Source organism: Notamacropus eugenii, chromosome 4 (genome assembly GCF_028372415.1).
Source record: "Notamacropus eugenii isolate mMacEug1 chromosome 4, mMacEug1.pri_v2, whole genome shotgun sequence".
In the NCBI taxonomy this organism is placed as follows: Eukaryota; Metazoa; Chordata; class Mammalia; order Diprotodontia; family Macropodidae; genus Notamacropus; species Notamacropus eugenii.
Window position 1 is genome coordinate 147,894,787 of NC_092875.1, and position 16,386 is coordinate 147,911,172.

Consider the following 16,386-nt stretch of genomic DNA (forward strand, 5'->3'; position numbering starts at 1 on the left):
TCATTAAGGTCACCTATTACATTCTCACCATTTATCTTAAATTTCAGTTCCTTATTCCTCATTTTTCTTCTATCCCTTCCATTCTTGAGAGGCTCCCATTCTTCTTTAGCTTACACCCCTTTTAGAGTTCTAGACAATGAGGAATCATACACATAAATTCCTTGAAATCTTCCCTCCTAAACCATTGGGCCCACATTGTTTTTCAGTTGTTTCAATGGTATCTGACTGACCCCATTTGGAGTTTTCTTGGCAAAGATACTGGAGTGGTTCACCATTTTCTTCTCCAGATTATTTTACAGATGAGGAAACTGAAGTAAACTGGGTTATATGACTTGCCCAAGGTCACATAGCGAGTGTCTTAGGCCAGAGTTGACACCAGGCCTGGTGCTCTATTTACTGTACTTCCCCACCTACCTGCCCTTGAGGCCACAGTATTCTCAGTTTAAGACTGGCATGCCTCTTAACTGGGAATTTTCTTCCCTACACTAATGAGATCAGAGGCCTGACCAACTTTCCCTCTCTGCTCCCAAGCCCATTTATATAGTGCCTTAAGGTTTACAAAGAACTTTCCCCACACCAACATTGCAAATGAAACAGACAATATTAATATTTTAAGATGAAATTATTGAGAAGACAAGTCAATAGTTTCTCAGTTGCTCTACTTATCACCAGGAAAGAACTCCTATACCCATTCAAAGAGTTAAAAATCCTCCTTCAACTATTGTATAATCTCCCTGTCCCCCAGTTCTTGGGGGACAATCTCCCTTTTGTCTCTCCTTTATATCCTCACATATTGAGCTATACATCTTAACTCAGGTAATGGATTTCCACATAGGACTCTACCTTCTTACTATCTTCTATACTCTCTCTCCATTATCCTTTTTTCTAAATTGTTCCTTTTGAACAAGGTATATCTCATACAAGATTATATACATCTTTTTGCAAACTTTAAAGCTCTATAAATGCCAGTTTTATTGACATATTCCAGCAAAAACTTCCATGTCACCATGTCATGTTTAATTTCTTGCATTAAGATTGCTAGCTCACTTTGTTGTTTATACATGTTATATGCACAAGCATATAGATGTTAGCATACTTAGAAAATAAAACTTCATAACAAGTTGGGTAATGTTTGATACTTTGAAACTTAATAAGATACTTTTCAATTCCACAGAATTTTATTAAATACCTCTTCTGTGCTGGGCACTTAGGAAAAGAAAGACAAAAACAAAGTAATCTGTGCCCTCCTGGCAAACGTTGTTACAATTACTATTCCTCTTCCTTTCCCCACTTTTGTCTCTCTTCCTTAATAATGTTTATATTGAAATGTATTTTTTGTTGCATTTATTAGTATCATTCCTTGTTCTTAATATTTTAAAAAACAGTTCTTTTAATTTGTGACTCTGAGTAAAAAATATTCCCTGTCCCTTAACTCAGTCTATTTCAAACAAATAAAATATTCTTAAACATTCTCAGAAAAAATGATTGCAATACTTTGTAGCCTGTTGTAAAAATTCATGAGTGGGTATTTTTTTATTTTCTTTTTAATTCCTGACTTAAGTAACACTCTTCTTCATCACAATCTGTGTATTCCTCGATTAAATTTTTGAAAGAAATGGAGCAAGCGTGAACGGTTCCAACAATCTGGGAAAGAAGGAAACCGAACTTCACACAGCAATCACATAGCTCTAAGGGAATTAGCAAATGTAAATAGCATATGTCTAGAGGATGTTGATAGAGGGGAGAGCTCTAGACAGGCTCATGAAGAAAGCAGGATTTTATATCTCAAGCATAAAATTTAGGTTATGGAAGCAGTTCAATATTATACAAATTAAGAGGGTAGTCTCTGCATAATCTAAGATAACAATTTAAAAATCTTTGTAATTTCATTTTGAAATATTGTATTCTTTCCCCATTAGATTTGCCTTCCTAATTTTATACTAGGTTTTACCATTAGAATTACTGTAATTTGCATTCTCATAGGCCATTACTACTTATAAGAGGAAGAGACAACTTGGTAAAATATTTAGCAGTAGTAGGAAGCTAAGTTGGGCTTAAAAAATTGCCAAAAATAACCCAATGTTGATGGTAGAATGGCACTGAAGAGGGGGCAAAGATTAAAGATAACGATGATCATTTTAGATGACAAAGGAGATATTACCTGGAATTTATATAGTCCCTTAAAGTTTCCAAAGCATTTTACATATATAGTCTCACAGGAGTAGAAAGATCAGATAGAAAATGGAACCCCCTATTTTCCATCAGGTCTCCTAAAACAGACACCACCTATCTGAAATTACTTCGCATTTATCTGTCTATGTATATGTTGCATATCCCAAGTAGAATATACATTCCTTGAGGACCAAGACTGTCTCAGTTTGGGCTGACTGTTTCCAGCTCCAACTCCTGCCAAACACTGTACCAGACACACTGGTTTTGGTCCAGGCTTATGATTTCATCAGTGAAGGGAAATGTTCCATTAATGTGACTCAGCAACTTCCTCTGCAACTCATGGATATTAAGAGGTTAAGTGATGTGCCCAGTGTGACACAGTCTGTCTGTGTCAGAAATAGGATTTGAATCCACATCTTTCAGATTCTGAGGCTGGCTTGATTTTCACTACAGCAGACTGCCTCTCCTAGGTAGCATATAATGCTATTGAACACATAATGGGCAACTAATGAATGCTTGTTGAATTAAATTGAATCAAAAGGGATAGTCCATCTAAAAAACAAAGGTAATACTCTTTCCCAAACGACAATTTACTATTGATACTCCATTGCATTTCTTCTCCATTATTATAATTGGAGGAAAGGAAGGAAACAAGCATTTATTAAGTGCTTGCTATGTGCCAGACTCTGTATTAATGTTACGAGCTTGACAAATATTACCTCATTTGATCTTGCAACAGTTTTCTTACTTTCAATTTTATTAATCTCTCCTTTAATCTTCAGGATTTCCAATTGGGTGTTTAACTGAAGACTTTAAATTTGTTCTTTTTCTATTTTTTTTAGTCACATGCCCAGTTCATTGATCTACTCTTTTTTCTATTTTATGTTTGTTTAGAGATATAAATTTTCTCCTAAGTATTGTTTTGGCTGCATCCCTTAAATTTTGATAGGTCATCTCATTGCTGTCGTTTTCTTTAATGTAGTCCATGCTAAATGACAATCCCCTTGACCCTTCCTTATCTGTCCTTGACAAGTTTTTACCAAATTTTTTAATATTCTTATTTCATTAGTCACTAAATGCCTAATATAAACCTATAAGTATAGTAGGAAGGAAGCACTAGAGCTGAAGAATCATAATGGACATTTTCTGTATTTAAGGAGCTTACAGATTAATTGGGAAGGTGCTTCCAGTCCGTTTGATCTTAAAGCAAATTACTACACCTTCTTAGATCTCACTTTATCTATAAAAAAAAGCAAGTTATACTAGATGGCCCCTGAGATTCTAGAATATACTTACATACATATTGTATACACATTCGTTGCTGATCTTTAGTTATGTCCAGTTCTTTGTGAGACCCATTTGAGATTTTCTTGGCAAAGACGCTGGAGTGATTTTGCCATATCCTTCTTCAGCTCATTTCATAGATGAGGAAACTGAGGCAAACAGGGTTAAGTGACTTGCCCAGGGTCACACAGCTGGTAAGTGAGGACAGATTTGAACTCAGATAAGTCTTCCTGACTTCAGGTCTGGTATACTGACCACAGGTGCCTCTATATGTACATCAAAAATATATAACCCTTGGGTCAAAACTGTCTATGGTACAAAGAGCCTGGATTATTTCTAGGAATGTAGCAGAAGATGAGAATTGTACTTAAGAACTTTTCTGTTAACCATTGCCCTATTTGTCTTCTGCCCTTTGTAGCTAAAATCCTCAAAAAAGTCATCCAGTTACCTCCATTTTTTTTCCTCTCACACTCTTCTTAACCCCTTACAATCTGCTGTGATCCTACCATTCCACCAAAGCTACTCTCTCCAAAGTTACTAGTGATCTTTTAGTTGGCAAATTCAGTGGACTTTTCTCAATCACTCCTTGATCTCTCTGCACCGTTAAACACTCTTAATCACTCTAAACTTTCACACTCTCTTCTCTCTAGGTTTTTGGGACACCACTCTCTCTTGCTTTTCCTCCTACCTATCTAACCAATCCTTTTCTGTCACCTTTGCTGGATCCTCCTCTAGATCATGCCTTCTAGCAATAGGTATCCTTTAGGGTTCTGTCCTGGGCCCTTTTCTCTTTTCTCTCTATGTGCTTGGTGATCTCATCAGCTCCCATGGATTTAATTACCATCTCTATGCTGATGATTCTCAAATCTATTTTTCCTACTTAAATCTTTCTGCTAACCTCCAACCCTTACATCTCCAACTGCTTTCCAGATATCCGGAATTAGTTGTACAAAAGACATCTAAAAATTAATTTATCCCAAACAAGACTCATTATCTTTCCCCCTTAAGCCCTCCCCTCCTCCTCTTTTCCCTCTTACTATTGAAGGCAACACCATTCTCCCAGTCTCTTAGGCTTTCAACCTAGGAGTCATCCTGGATTCCTCACTATGTTTCATCCCTCCCTCCAAATCCAAATTGTTACTATACTCTGCTGATTTTACCTTTGTAACATCTCTTGAATATTCTCCCCACCCTCTGACACTGCCACCACTTTAGTGCAGACCCTCATCCCCTTGATTACTATAATAGCCTGCTGGTGAGTATACCTGCCTCAGATCTCACCCCCCTCCAATTCATCCTCCATTCAGCCACTAAAGAGATTTTCCTAAAATTCAGGTCCTATCATAATGCTCCACTCAAAAAAAATCCCAAACTCCACTGGCTTTCCATTGCCTTCAAGAGCAAATACAAAATGTTCTATTTGGCATTCAAAGACCTTCATAACCTAGGCTCTTCCAGCCTTTCCAATCTTCTTATACCTCACTCACTGAAATGTATTCTTCAATGAAATGATGCTGTCCTCCTAGCTGTTTCACAAAGACATTTCATTTCTCAATTCTGGGTAATTTCTCTGACTTTCCCCCCTCCTCTCTGACTGCTTACCTCCCTGACTTCCTTTGAGACCTGACTAAAATCCCACCTTCTACAGGAAGTCTTCCCTAACCCCTTATAATTCTAGTGCCCTCCCTCTTTTAATTTTTTCCTATTTAGTCTGTATATAGCTTGTTTTGTATAGATTTGTTTACATGCTGTCTTCTCCATTAGATTATAAGTTCCTTGAGAGCTAGGACTATCATTTGCCTCTTCTCATATCCCCAGCCTGGCACACAGGACATGCTTAAATATGTTTGTTAAGTCTCTTTTACACATAAGTGGGTGATGGGTATTCAGAGAAAACTAGCATCTCTGGTGCAAGGGCTTCCAAGCCCTTTTCAAGGATGCTTTCCACCTTTGGTGTCCACCTACTGACCCAACTCTCACCTGTGGCTCCAAGAAGCTGTGACATGCACAGCAGCCACACCCTGGTAAGCTGTTTAGGCAGACAGGCTAAAACCAGGTTGAGGGGCTTCAAATCCATCAATGAAGTCTAGCCTAAGCATGTGAAGACTTCTCCACAGCACAATGGATAGATGCGAACACTTTGTTCCAATGGCCATGAAGGCTGCTGAATCAGGTGCTATGTAACACAACTTGGTCAGACATTGAAGGCACAAGGTCATCCACTGTATCCCAAGCCATCCCTAATCCTGTTGATTTATGTCTTACTGCTGAATTCTGCTGACTCTAGCAGAGAGAGTGGGACTTGGCCACAAACTAGGAGTCTGAGCAGTCTTTTTGAAGAACCATACTTCTCGCCTCCTGGCATGAGGAAGGGGCTAGAAAATGTGCCCTAAAAATTGTCTGCTTAACCCACTCCTGGTCTGCTTACAAGGATCTCACCCTGCGGTCAAAACAAACAAAAAAAAATGCACAGACTTTTGCAAAGATGATTCCACTCATCATCGGTACATGGGATGTTTGTATACTTGCGAACATGAAATCCAGTAGACCTGAAAGACAAATAGCTCTTGTTGCAAGAGAACTCAGCAAGTATTTCATCTAAATAGCAGTCCTGAGTAAATAAGGCTGGCAAATGAAGGCCAGCTTACCAAAGTTGGAGCTGGATACAGCCGGAGTGACCACTGGAGTGATGGGGAGTGCCATGAAGCTGGCATAGATTTTGCAATCAAAATGAATCTAGTCAAGTTTGTATGCCTCCCAAAAGGAGTAAATAACAGGCTCATGATAATGCAATTGCCATCTGCAGGAAAGAGCCATGCAACTTCATCAGTGTATATGATCCTACCATGACAAACTCTGATGAGATCAAAGAAAATTTTATGAAGACCTGGATACCCTTATCATCAATGTGCCAAAAGAGGACAAATTAATAATTCTGAGTGATTTTAATGCCAGAGTAGGCAGAGGCTAATAGACATGACAGGTAGAAATGGAGTCAGAAACAGCAACAGCAATGATCACTTACTATTGATGATCAATGATCACTTAATATCTCACGACCTCATTCTCAACATTGTCTTCTGTTTACCTAAATATAATAAAAATTCATGGTTGCACCATTGCCAGTTAATAGACTATCTCACTGTAAAGAGAAGAGATATGAGGGTACCAAAGGCAATGTGTAGCATAGAGTACTGGACCAATCATGTCTTATCCTCTCCAAGCTAAACATTCACATTCAACAAAATGTGGGACCCCAAGGCAAGACAGCTACCAGAAGAGTTAATGTCAACATTACTTCTTCCTGCAGGAACAGTCTGTTGCCAACTCAGAGGTAAAGCTGAGCCAAAACACGATTGGCAACAGTGGAGCAGAAAAGGAGTGGGCAGCTTTCAGGGATTTGGTGTACAGCACTGCATTTACTCATCTGGGCCAGAACACTTGCAGACATTAAGATTGGTTTGTCAGAAATGATGAGGAAATTCAGAAGCTGCTAAAATGAAAACCAAGAACTCCATAGGGCTTACTAGGAGAGTAGTTTGTCAGTCTCTAAGAAGACAGTATTTAGCTCCACCAAAAGTAAAGTAGAAATAAAGTTTAGAGATATATAATCTGGCTCAGTAAGAAGACAGATGAAATTCAGTTTTATGTTGAGAGTAACAATCCAAAGCACTTTTATGATGTCCTAAAGACTGTTTATGGGCCAAAGACCTATGGTGTATCTCTGCTACTCAGTGCTGATGGAGCTACATTGATCCTCAAGAGATAGGCAGAACACTTCCACAGTGTTCTCAACAGACCACCACCAACCAATGCTGAAGCCATTGACTGTTTACCTTAGGTTGAAGTCAATTTCTCGCTAGTTGAACTTCCAACTGAATAAGTTTTTAATACAATTAGGCTCCTTTTGTATGGTAAAACACCTAGTGCGATTCTATTCCAATAGAGATTTACAAAGACAGGGGCATCTACTGCTCATACAAAAGCTGACTGAAATCTTCTGTGTTATATGGCAAGAGAAGGTTATCCTCCAGAAGTTCATTACTGGCAAGATTCTTGCCAGAGTCATCCTCAATAGGCTGATCTTCAATCTGGAAGATGGTAATCTATTCAAGAACCGGTGTGACTTCGGAAAGAGCCAAAGAACGGTTGTTATGATGTTTACTGCCCGACAACCCCAGGAGAAATGCCAGGAGAAGAACAGAGGTCTACATACAACATTCATCGATCTGACCAAGGTCTTTGATACTGTCATTTAGGAGGGCTTCTGGAAGATCCTGGCAAAATTTGATTACCTGGAGAAGCTCATCAATGTTGTATGCCATTTCCACAAAGGCATGCTTGCATGGATTCAGGATAATGGATGATGCTCTTGTACTTTCCTAGTCACCCATGAAGTGAAACAGGGTTGTGTGTTTCATCCCATCCTTTGTAGTATGATATTTTCAGTGATGTTGTGAGATGCCTTCAACAAGGACAAAAATGGCATCAAGGTCAGTGACTGCTCTGACAGTAAATTATTTGTCTTGAAAAGGCTATGAGCTAAGAATAAAGTGGAGGGAGAGTTGGTGCTCAACTTTTTCTTTGCGGATGATTGTGCACTCAGTGCAGCCTTTGAGGTTGAGATGCAGTAGAAAATGAATCTATTCTCTGCTGCTTGTGTTCATTTTGGCCTGATACGTAACATCAAGAAAACAAAGGTTCTTCACCAACCAGCACTGCACCATCTGTACAAGAAACTATCAATGAAAGCAAATTGGGAAATTTTGAATACTGTGGATAAGTTCACTTACCTTGGAAAGATACTTTCCAGCGATGCCTGCATGGATGATGAGATGGATGCATGCCTTGCCAGAGCTAGCTCAGTGTTTGGACTAGGCTGCCTACCAAACTGAAGGTCTACAAAGTTGTTGTGCTGACCAGTTGTTGTATGCCTATGAAACATGAACAGTTTACTAGTACCATGCCAGGAAATGGAATCACTTCCACTTGAATTGTCTTAGGAAGATTCTGAAGATCACCTGGCAAGATAAAGTACTGGACACTGAAGTCCTTTCTTGAGCTGAACTACCAAGCATGCAAACTTTACTGCAGAGAGTACAACTCTGTTGGGCTGGCCATATTGTTCAAATGCCAAATGTACATTTGCCTAAAAGCCTATTTTGTTGACAACTTATACAAGCCAAGCACTCACATGGAGGTCAGAAGAAATGACTCAAGTATGTTCTCAAGATCTCTCTGCAGAACCATGGAATTGTTTTTGACACATGGGAGACACTGGCCTAGGACTGCTTAGCATGGTGAGTCTGTACCAAAGAAGGCACTGTGCTCTGTGAGCAAAGCAGAAGTGCAACAGCTCAAAAGAAACATGAGATGAATAAATTTAGAGACATTTCCACCCCAAATGTTCCTATGGACTATTTGTGCACAACCTGTGTTAGAGCATTCTAAATTCATATCAGTCTGATTGGTCTGACTGGATGTACTGTATCTTGACCTTGACATAGTGATATCATTTTGGTCCTCTTCAAGCATGAAAGACAACAACCATTACACATAATGTTGACTCTTGGTTTTATATTCTACTTACCATATTAAGGAAAGTTCAGTTTATAGTCCTGTGCCTTTTAATATTTTTAACAGAAGCAGAGGTGAATTTTGCCAAAAAGTTTTTCTAGCATCTACTGATATTTTAATTATTAGTAATTAATGTAATTTTTGTTTATAGTTTTTATATTGAATAAACTGAATTTGATATAACTCCAACCTATTCATGATGTATAATCTTTTAAACACAATATTATAGGCTCTTAGCTAATATTCTGCTTAATATTTTTCTTTCACTATTTCTTAGGCATGTTGGCCTATGGTTTTTCTTCTCTACTTTGTCTCTCTCTGGTTTTAGATTTCAGGATCAAATTTGTAGAAGTTTGGTAAGATTTTCCTAGCATTGTTTCTGTTTTTAGTGGTGAAGTAAGAATAAACTTTGCTATTTCTCTTATCTTAGAACACAGAAGCTTTTAGCCTTAATTTTTTTAGAAAGGTGGAATCTTCACATACCTAGTCATTGGACTACAGAATTAAAACCCTTGGTGGTTTTTCCCTTCCTACAGGGAGAGTCTGCCTATTCTCAGGGTATTGGTGGTAATGGGCATTTTCTTTCAAGAAGGCTACTATCTTAAGAGACAAGCTTTTTGGAATACAGAACAAGACTCTCAGTAAACTAATATCTTCAGGCTTTAAGCCTATTTTAACTCCAAATTCCTGCTTACTAAAGCCGTATGTCTGTCAGGAGCCTGAATCTGACTTAGAATTAGAAATTTCTCCTCACTTCTGCTTAATATCTGATTGCTAAACTACATCTAGTCAGCATCAATGCAGAGGCTATCCTTTCAACAAACTTCTGGGGCCTCTATGAGTTTGAGGGTTCCTTACCCCTAGTTTTTCCATTCCTGATTCTTTTTGTTCTCTCATGCAAATGAATAGGAAGAAACCCATCCCTCATCCCTATAAATTCACTGTCTTCTAGCCTGGCCAAATTCATGCCTTTAATGACAAGAATAAGACACCCCTACCCCACCCAGACAGACAAAAACATTCGTATTCCTTTCGTCTTTCTTCCTTCTAAAACTCTCACATTCCCATCCCCTCTAATCATCACAGCTGGCCTTTCCATGACCTTCTTTAGAATCATTCATTCCTTTTATGTCACAGTCCAAAACTGGTTTCTCCACAAGGAAAAAGGGTCACATTTTCTCTTTGCTTTCTAGGACCATTCCCAAAGCTGCCCAGCTGTCTTTAAGAATTTATAGACAAGATTCTCAGCTGATTCAGTCCTGATGGTTTATCTACATTGGAACATAAGAGCATTGGGGTATTTGAGGAGACTGACTAATTTGGCAAGGCCTGGGTTCTAGCTGGACCTCTAATGCAGCAGTCGGAACAGTCTGAACACAGAAACAGGAAAAATTTCATATCTTTAGGCTGCTGCTCTGGACTGCTGATTCAGCTAGTAAAAGTGGAGGGGAGAGGAGCATAGGTCCAGGGACCTCCAACATCCCCTGTCATTGTCTGGCTGAGCATCAGGCTAGCTAGGGGCAGTGAAATGGCCAATGAAAATCAACACTGGTTTTCTTGATGCTAACTGACAATATTATTGAGTTTCACAATTGACTGCAGGTTTCTATTGGTACAAAATTCATGATTACTGTCTTGCACCTCAGAATCTCAGAAATAGAAGTGTCAAGTGCTGAAATAAATCAAAGCTATGAGTTGAGGAGTAAAGTATCTTTAACTGAGATAACAGGGTAGTAAACCTGCCACTTGGGGGATATCCAGTGGATTTCCCAACAAAAGAGACCATGAAAAAGTTTTTAGGAGGAGAGGGGGAGGAGATAGGTGAGGTAGCAAGGCATGGTCATGAGATCCCAGTGGCCTTGGGGTATCGAGGCAAGGAAAACCACTTCATTCTGGATATTTCTGCCCTTTATGCCATGAATTCCAAAGAAAGGGGACAAGGACATCAGGACCAGTTCTGGATCAGGACCAGGATCCAGTTCAAGCTAGATTTCTTTTCAAGGTAAAATCCCAGGGTGGAGGCACTCAGAGTGTGGTGCAGCTCAACCTAATAGAGAGTAAATAGCTTAACAGTAGGAATGCAAGAACACTACAAAATTCTGACATTACTGGAATCATTAAAGGAAGTGGTGAGTAGTATTAGATTTGATGTTAACAATTTCTGTCCTTCTAGCAACCAGTTTTCCAGAAGGGAACTCAGGTATGAGGTATGGTTTGGACCAGAATAGACTTCCTGTTCCAATAGACCTGACAAGTGATCATGCTACCTTTGCTTGAAGTCCTCCAGTGAAGGGGAACCCACTTCCTCCAGGGCTAGCCCATTCCACTTTTGCATAGCTCTAATAATTTAAGATTCACTCCGAAGCTGGTACACCTATGGGCCCCTGCCTGAGGGCTCTTCTGGACCCTCCTAGCTTTAGAGTGATTGTCAGTAGTAACTGTTGCTGTTTCCCACCCAGCCTAATGTCTTTCTTTTTCTTGGCCACATTAAAGAGGCCATCCTCTGATTACTTCTTAAAGGGCCTATTCAATGAATGGGTGTTGCCTCACCCTAAGTGAGTGCCTGCAAAGACCTTGGCCTAAAGAGCCCAAGGTCTCCCAGTGCATCCTGGGTCATCTCCAGCCATCCTGAGGAATATCTGGTCCTTGGATTCAGATGGCTCTGGAGGAGAAGTGAGGCTGGTGACCTGCACAGACAGCCCTCACTCACTCAAAACAAAGTCAAGTGCAAGTCATCTCATTATTTCTCTGATGACTTGGTCTTCTTTGGCAATGAAGGATGAACACCAACATAAACTCCAATAATTAGGAAGTTTCCCCTTACATCTTCCTGAAAAAATCCTTACTTGAAATTTCCATCTGTTGCTTCTTGTTCTGTTTTCTGGAGCCAATTAGAACAAGCCTAATCTTTCTTTTGTCTTTGCTCCGCAAATACTTGAAGACAGCCACCATGTTCTCCTATCTCCAAGTCCTCTCTCCTGTAGGCTAAACATCTCATTTCCTTTCATGCATCCTTATAACACAATCTCTAGTTCTGCATTATCCTGCTCTCATTCCTCCAGATACTCTCCAGTTTATCATTGTCTTTCCTAAAATGTGGTGCCCAGAACTGAACCCAATACTCCATGTGTAGTCTGATTGGAGCAAAGTCCAGAAGAACTATCTCCTCCATCATTTTTGACACTGCCATGTCCCTCAGTGAGCTCTAAAACTTTTTTGAGTTTTTTGGCCAACATATCACTGTTGATTTATATTGAGCAGGCAGTCTGCTAAAACTCCAAAATCTTATTCAGATGAACTTCTATTTAGCCATACCTCTTCCATGTTGTACTTGGATAGACCATTTTAAAGAACCTACATATAGTAAGTATATCACATATTAAATGTTATGTTTTTAGATTGGATCCATTTGTAGAAGCTATAAAGTATGGATAACCTCTCATGAATAGAAAAGTAGATCGATGGTATATGGCACATATCACCCAGTATGTCACTCACCCTGTCAACGGACTCATTCTCTTATTTACATTTATTGTCCTAAATTTTAAAGTGATCTAGGTATGTGTTTGGGTAATTTATTTCTCATCAATAAACTTACAATCTTTCTCATTAATTCATTATTTCTAGTTCTCAGGTTATTGAATATTAGTTACTTACTGAACTCCAGAATTACTCATTTCCCATTAGTAATTATTCTTGTTTCTATATAATTAAATATCAAAGTGATCAAATATATAAAGTGTGTTAATGTTTTATATATTAATTTTTGTATTTAAATATAAAGAATAAGTATATAAAATATATTAACATATGAAATTGACAAAATCAATGCAAACATATTGTGTCTGTACATGTGTATATATTGTATATATATGTGCTATAAATATGTACATTCCATAAATATATGTATGTATAGTTATATATACATGCATACATATATATTAGAAAGAGATAGCAGAGGAGAGAGAGAGAATGAGTCTCAAAGCCAGGAAGACCTGGGGCCAAGAACTACCTTTGATGTACTATTTGACCAACCTGGGCAAGACCCAAGTTCCAGGGAAGGTGGTGACCTGCATAATAGGGGGAGTTTCTTCACTCATGAGTTCCCTTTAACCAGTAAATAGTAAACCTAGCCCTAGTCTTCTAGAAGGTTTGTGTTCTTTTTGGGATTTGTAAAGAGATATGTGGAGAACACAGAAAAGAAAAGGAGAAAGTCATGTGAAATGTCTTCCTCCTGAATAGTATATAGGGATAAGGATTAGAACTGTAATTTCATTAGTATGATGAACTACTGGGTGAGAAAACTCCTACCAAATCAAGCTGGCATATTCTCTATAGCTTGTGGTCTTAGAGAGTTGTCTAGAGTACTGAGAAGTAAAGGGACTTACCCAGAGTTATATGCCAGTATGTGGCAGAGAAGGGATGTGAATCCAAGTCGTCCTGGTTTCTAGGCCAAATCTCTATCCACTGTGCTGCACTGCCCCTCTTCCACTCCCCCTCAATATTCTGGCTGTACAAATTCATAGCTAGTTATCGCAATCCCTCAATATAACAATAAATGACTCTTCTTCACTTGTCTGGAAATTCATGTCATTCAGTTCATTATAGATATCATTTCTTTTTTTAAAAAATAGCATTTTCTTTTTTTCCAATTACATGCAAAAACAATTTTAATATTCTCTTTCTTAATAAAATTTTGAGTTCCAAATTTTCTCCCTTTCTCCCCTCCCTAAGATGGTAAGCAATTTAATATAGGCTATATATGTGCAAACAGGTGGTGTTTCTTAAGAATTTTCCTTATATTTCTTCTCTGAATAAGGATTAAATTGTGTATCTCTGAAAGTAAGTTAGATTAGTCCTTTCTTCAGCAACCACAGAATACAGTCCACAAAACACTCTATTTGTGAGCTTCTCATAAGCTATTCATTCCTAGACTTCTCTTTATAAGATTTAAATATAACATATCACTTACAGTTCTGAGGGAAAAGTTTCACATCACCTTCTTCCTCTCTGTGATCTCCACATGTTCTTCATAGGTCCTTACAGATCAAAGAAACATATACCCTATTCTCCCAGACTCTGTAGGGAGAAGTACTTTGTAGTCAGACATTTCCCAACTTGTCATTTCAAAACTGATAATCAGTCAACAAACATTTGTTCAGCACCTATGGCAGGCATTGCACTCAGTGCTGGCATGTACAAAGAAAGTTAAAAAAAAATAATCCTTGCTCTCAAGAAGCTCATAATCTAATTGTGGCATGGGGGGAGCGGGATGTGTGTGTGGTAGTGTACAAACAAGATAGATACAGGATCAACAGAGAGAAGGCACTACCATTAAGGGTATTAGGAAAGGCTTTTGGGAGGGGAAAAGGGAAGCAATCAAGGTCACACAGCTAGTTAGTGTCTGAGGCCAAATTTGAATTCAGGTTCTCCTGACTCCAGGGCCAATACTCTATCCACTGTACCATTGAGCTGAGACTTTTAGGAAGTCAGGGAAGGTAGAAGGTGGAGATGAGCTGGGAGTATTTCTTATGGGGGTCAGTCAATTAAAATGCCTTGAGTCAGGAAATGAATGGAACAGCAAGGAAGCCAGTGTCACTGGATTACAGAGGTGTAATAAGACTGAGATAGGGTGGGTCCATTATGGCTTTGAATGCCAAACAGGATTTTTTATTTGATTCTGGATGTGATAGGAAGCCTCTGAAATTTACTGAATAGGTGGGGGAATGGTGATATGGTCAGACCTGTATCTTAAGGAAATTGATTTGACAGCTGAATGGAGAATGGACTGGAGAGTCTTGTGGCAGAGAGACCATCCAGGAGGCTATTGCAATAGTCTGGTGGTGGGATGATGGGTGTTAGAGAAGAGCAATGAGAATATAGAAGAGATGTTACAAAAGCAGTGAATCGTGGGAGTGATCCAAGGCTGATGCATGGCAGGGCAAAACCGGTGATAGGATGGGGGGCCAGGGACTCAAGAAAAGAGGACAATGTATAGTTGAACTGATTCACCAAAGGGATCAAGATGGAGAAGAAAGGAAAGTATGAGATAGGCTGGGAATGAACAATGAGGTAAAGGGATTGGAGGTCACAGTGATGATGAAGAACAGGGTTAGGGGTTGCAAGGCATAGGGAGGTGTGGCATGACAACTTGTGATCAGGTAAGAGTTTCAGAGTTCATTAAGATTTAGATTTAACAAGCATTTATTAAGAGGTTGCCAGGTGTCAGGTGCTGTCCTAAGTACTTTACAAATACTATCATTTTATCCTCACAACCATCTTGGGAGGTAGGTGATATTATCTCCATTTTACAAATGAAAAGACTGAGGCAAAAAGATTCAGTAATTTACTAAGGATCACACGGCTAGTAAGTGTCTGAAGCTAGATTTGAACTTAGGTCTTCTTCACTCCAAGTCCAGGACTCTCCATCCAGTCTGCTATCTGGCTACCTCATTAAGATAGAAATGGGTACATTTGTTAGTGATAATAAGATCAAACATATAGATTATCTCTGTGAATAGGTGAGGTGAAGTGCAGGAGTAGGAAATGAGAAAGTTGGGAGGTTATGGTGCCTGAGTGAGTATCAAAATATACATGTTGAAATTCCCTAGTATGAGTCAGGAGTTGGAATGGAAAGAAAGGCACTGAACTGTTTTTCTTAATATTCTCTGCTTCTATATAGTTCTTAAAGCTATAGTAATAATAACTGAAGTCCCTGTGAGAGAGATATTTAAAACAGGGGTGCTACATTGTTCTTATCTTTCATGGTCTTTCAGTTCCTGACTGTTGTCCATTTTGTACCATCTACAAGTTTAATAAGCCTCCTATTTAAGTCTTTATCTAAGTCATTCATAAATATGTAGAACAGACTAAAAAGTGACCCCAGGTCCCTGGAGCATTCCAATAAAAGTTCACCTTCATTTCACATCATTGTATTTATTACATTTCATATCAATTCTAAATGTACCTACATCACATATGCTAGAATGTCTCCATTTTGTTAATGAATATTGTATGAAAAATTTTGCCACATGCTTTGCTGAAATCCAGGTAAGCTATTTTTACAACATGCTCCTGATCTACAAAACTAGTAACCTAGTTTAAAAAAAAAAGGAAATGAGGTTAGTTTAATAAAATCTCTTGAGGAGCCCACACCAAAACTTTTAATAATCACTGCTGCCCTTTCTAAATTTTCTCAAATTAGCCCTTTAATCATGCATTCTAGAATTTTGCCAGGAATTAAAATCTTGCCATAGGATAAAAGAATCATAGATCCAGAGCTGGAAGGGATCTCAGTTCATCCCCTATATTTAACAAATGAAGAAACTGAGACCCAGAGAGGATGTGACTTGT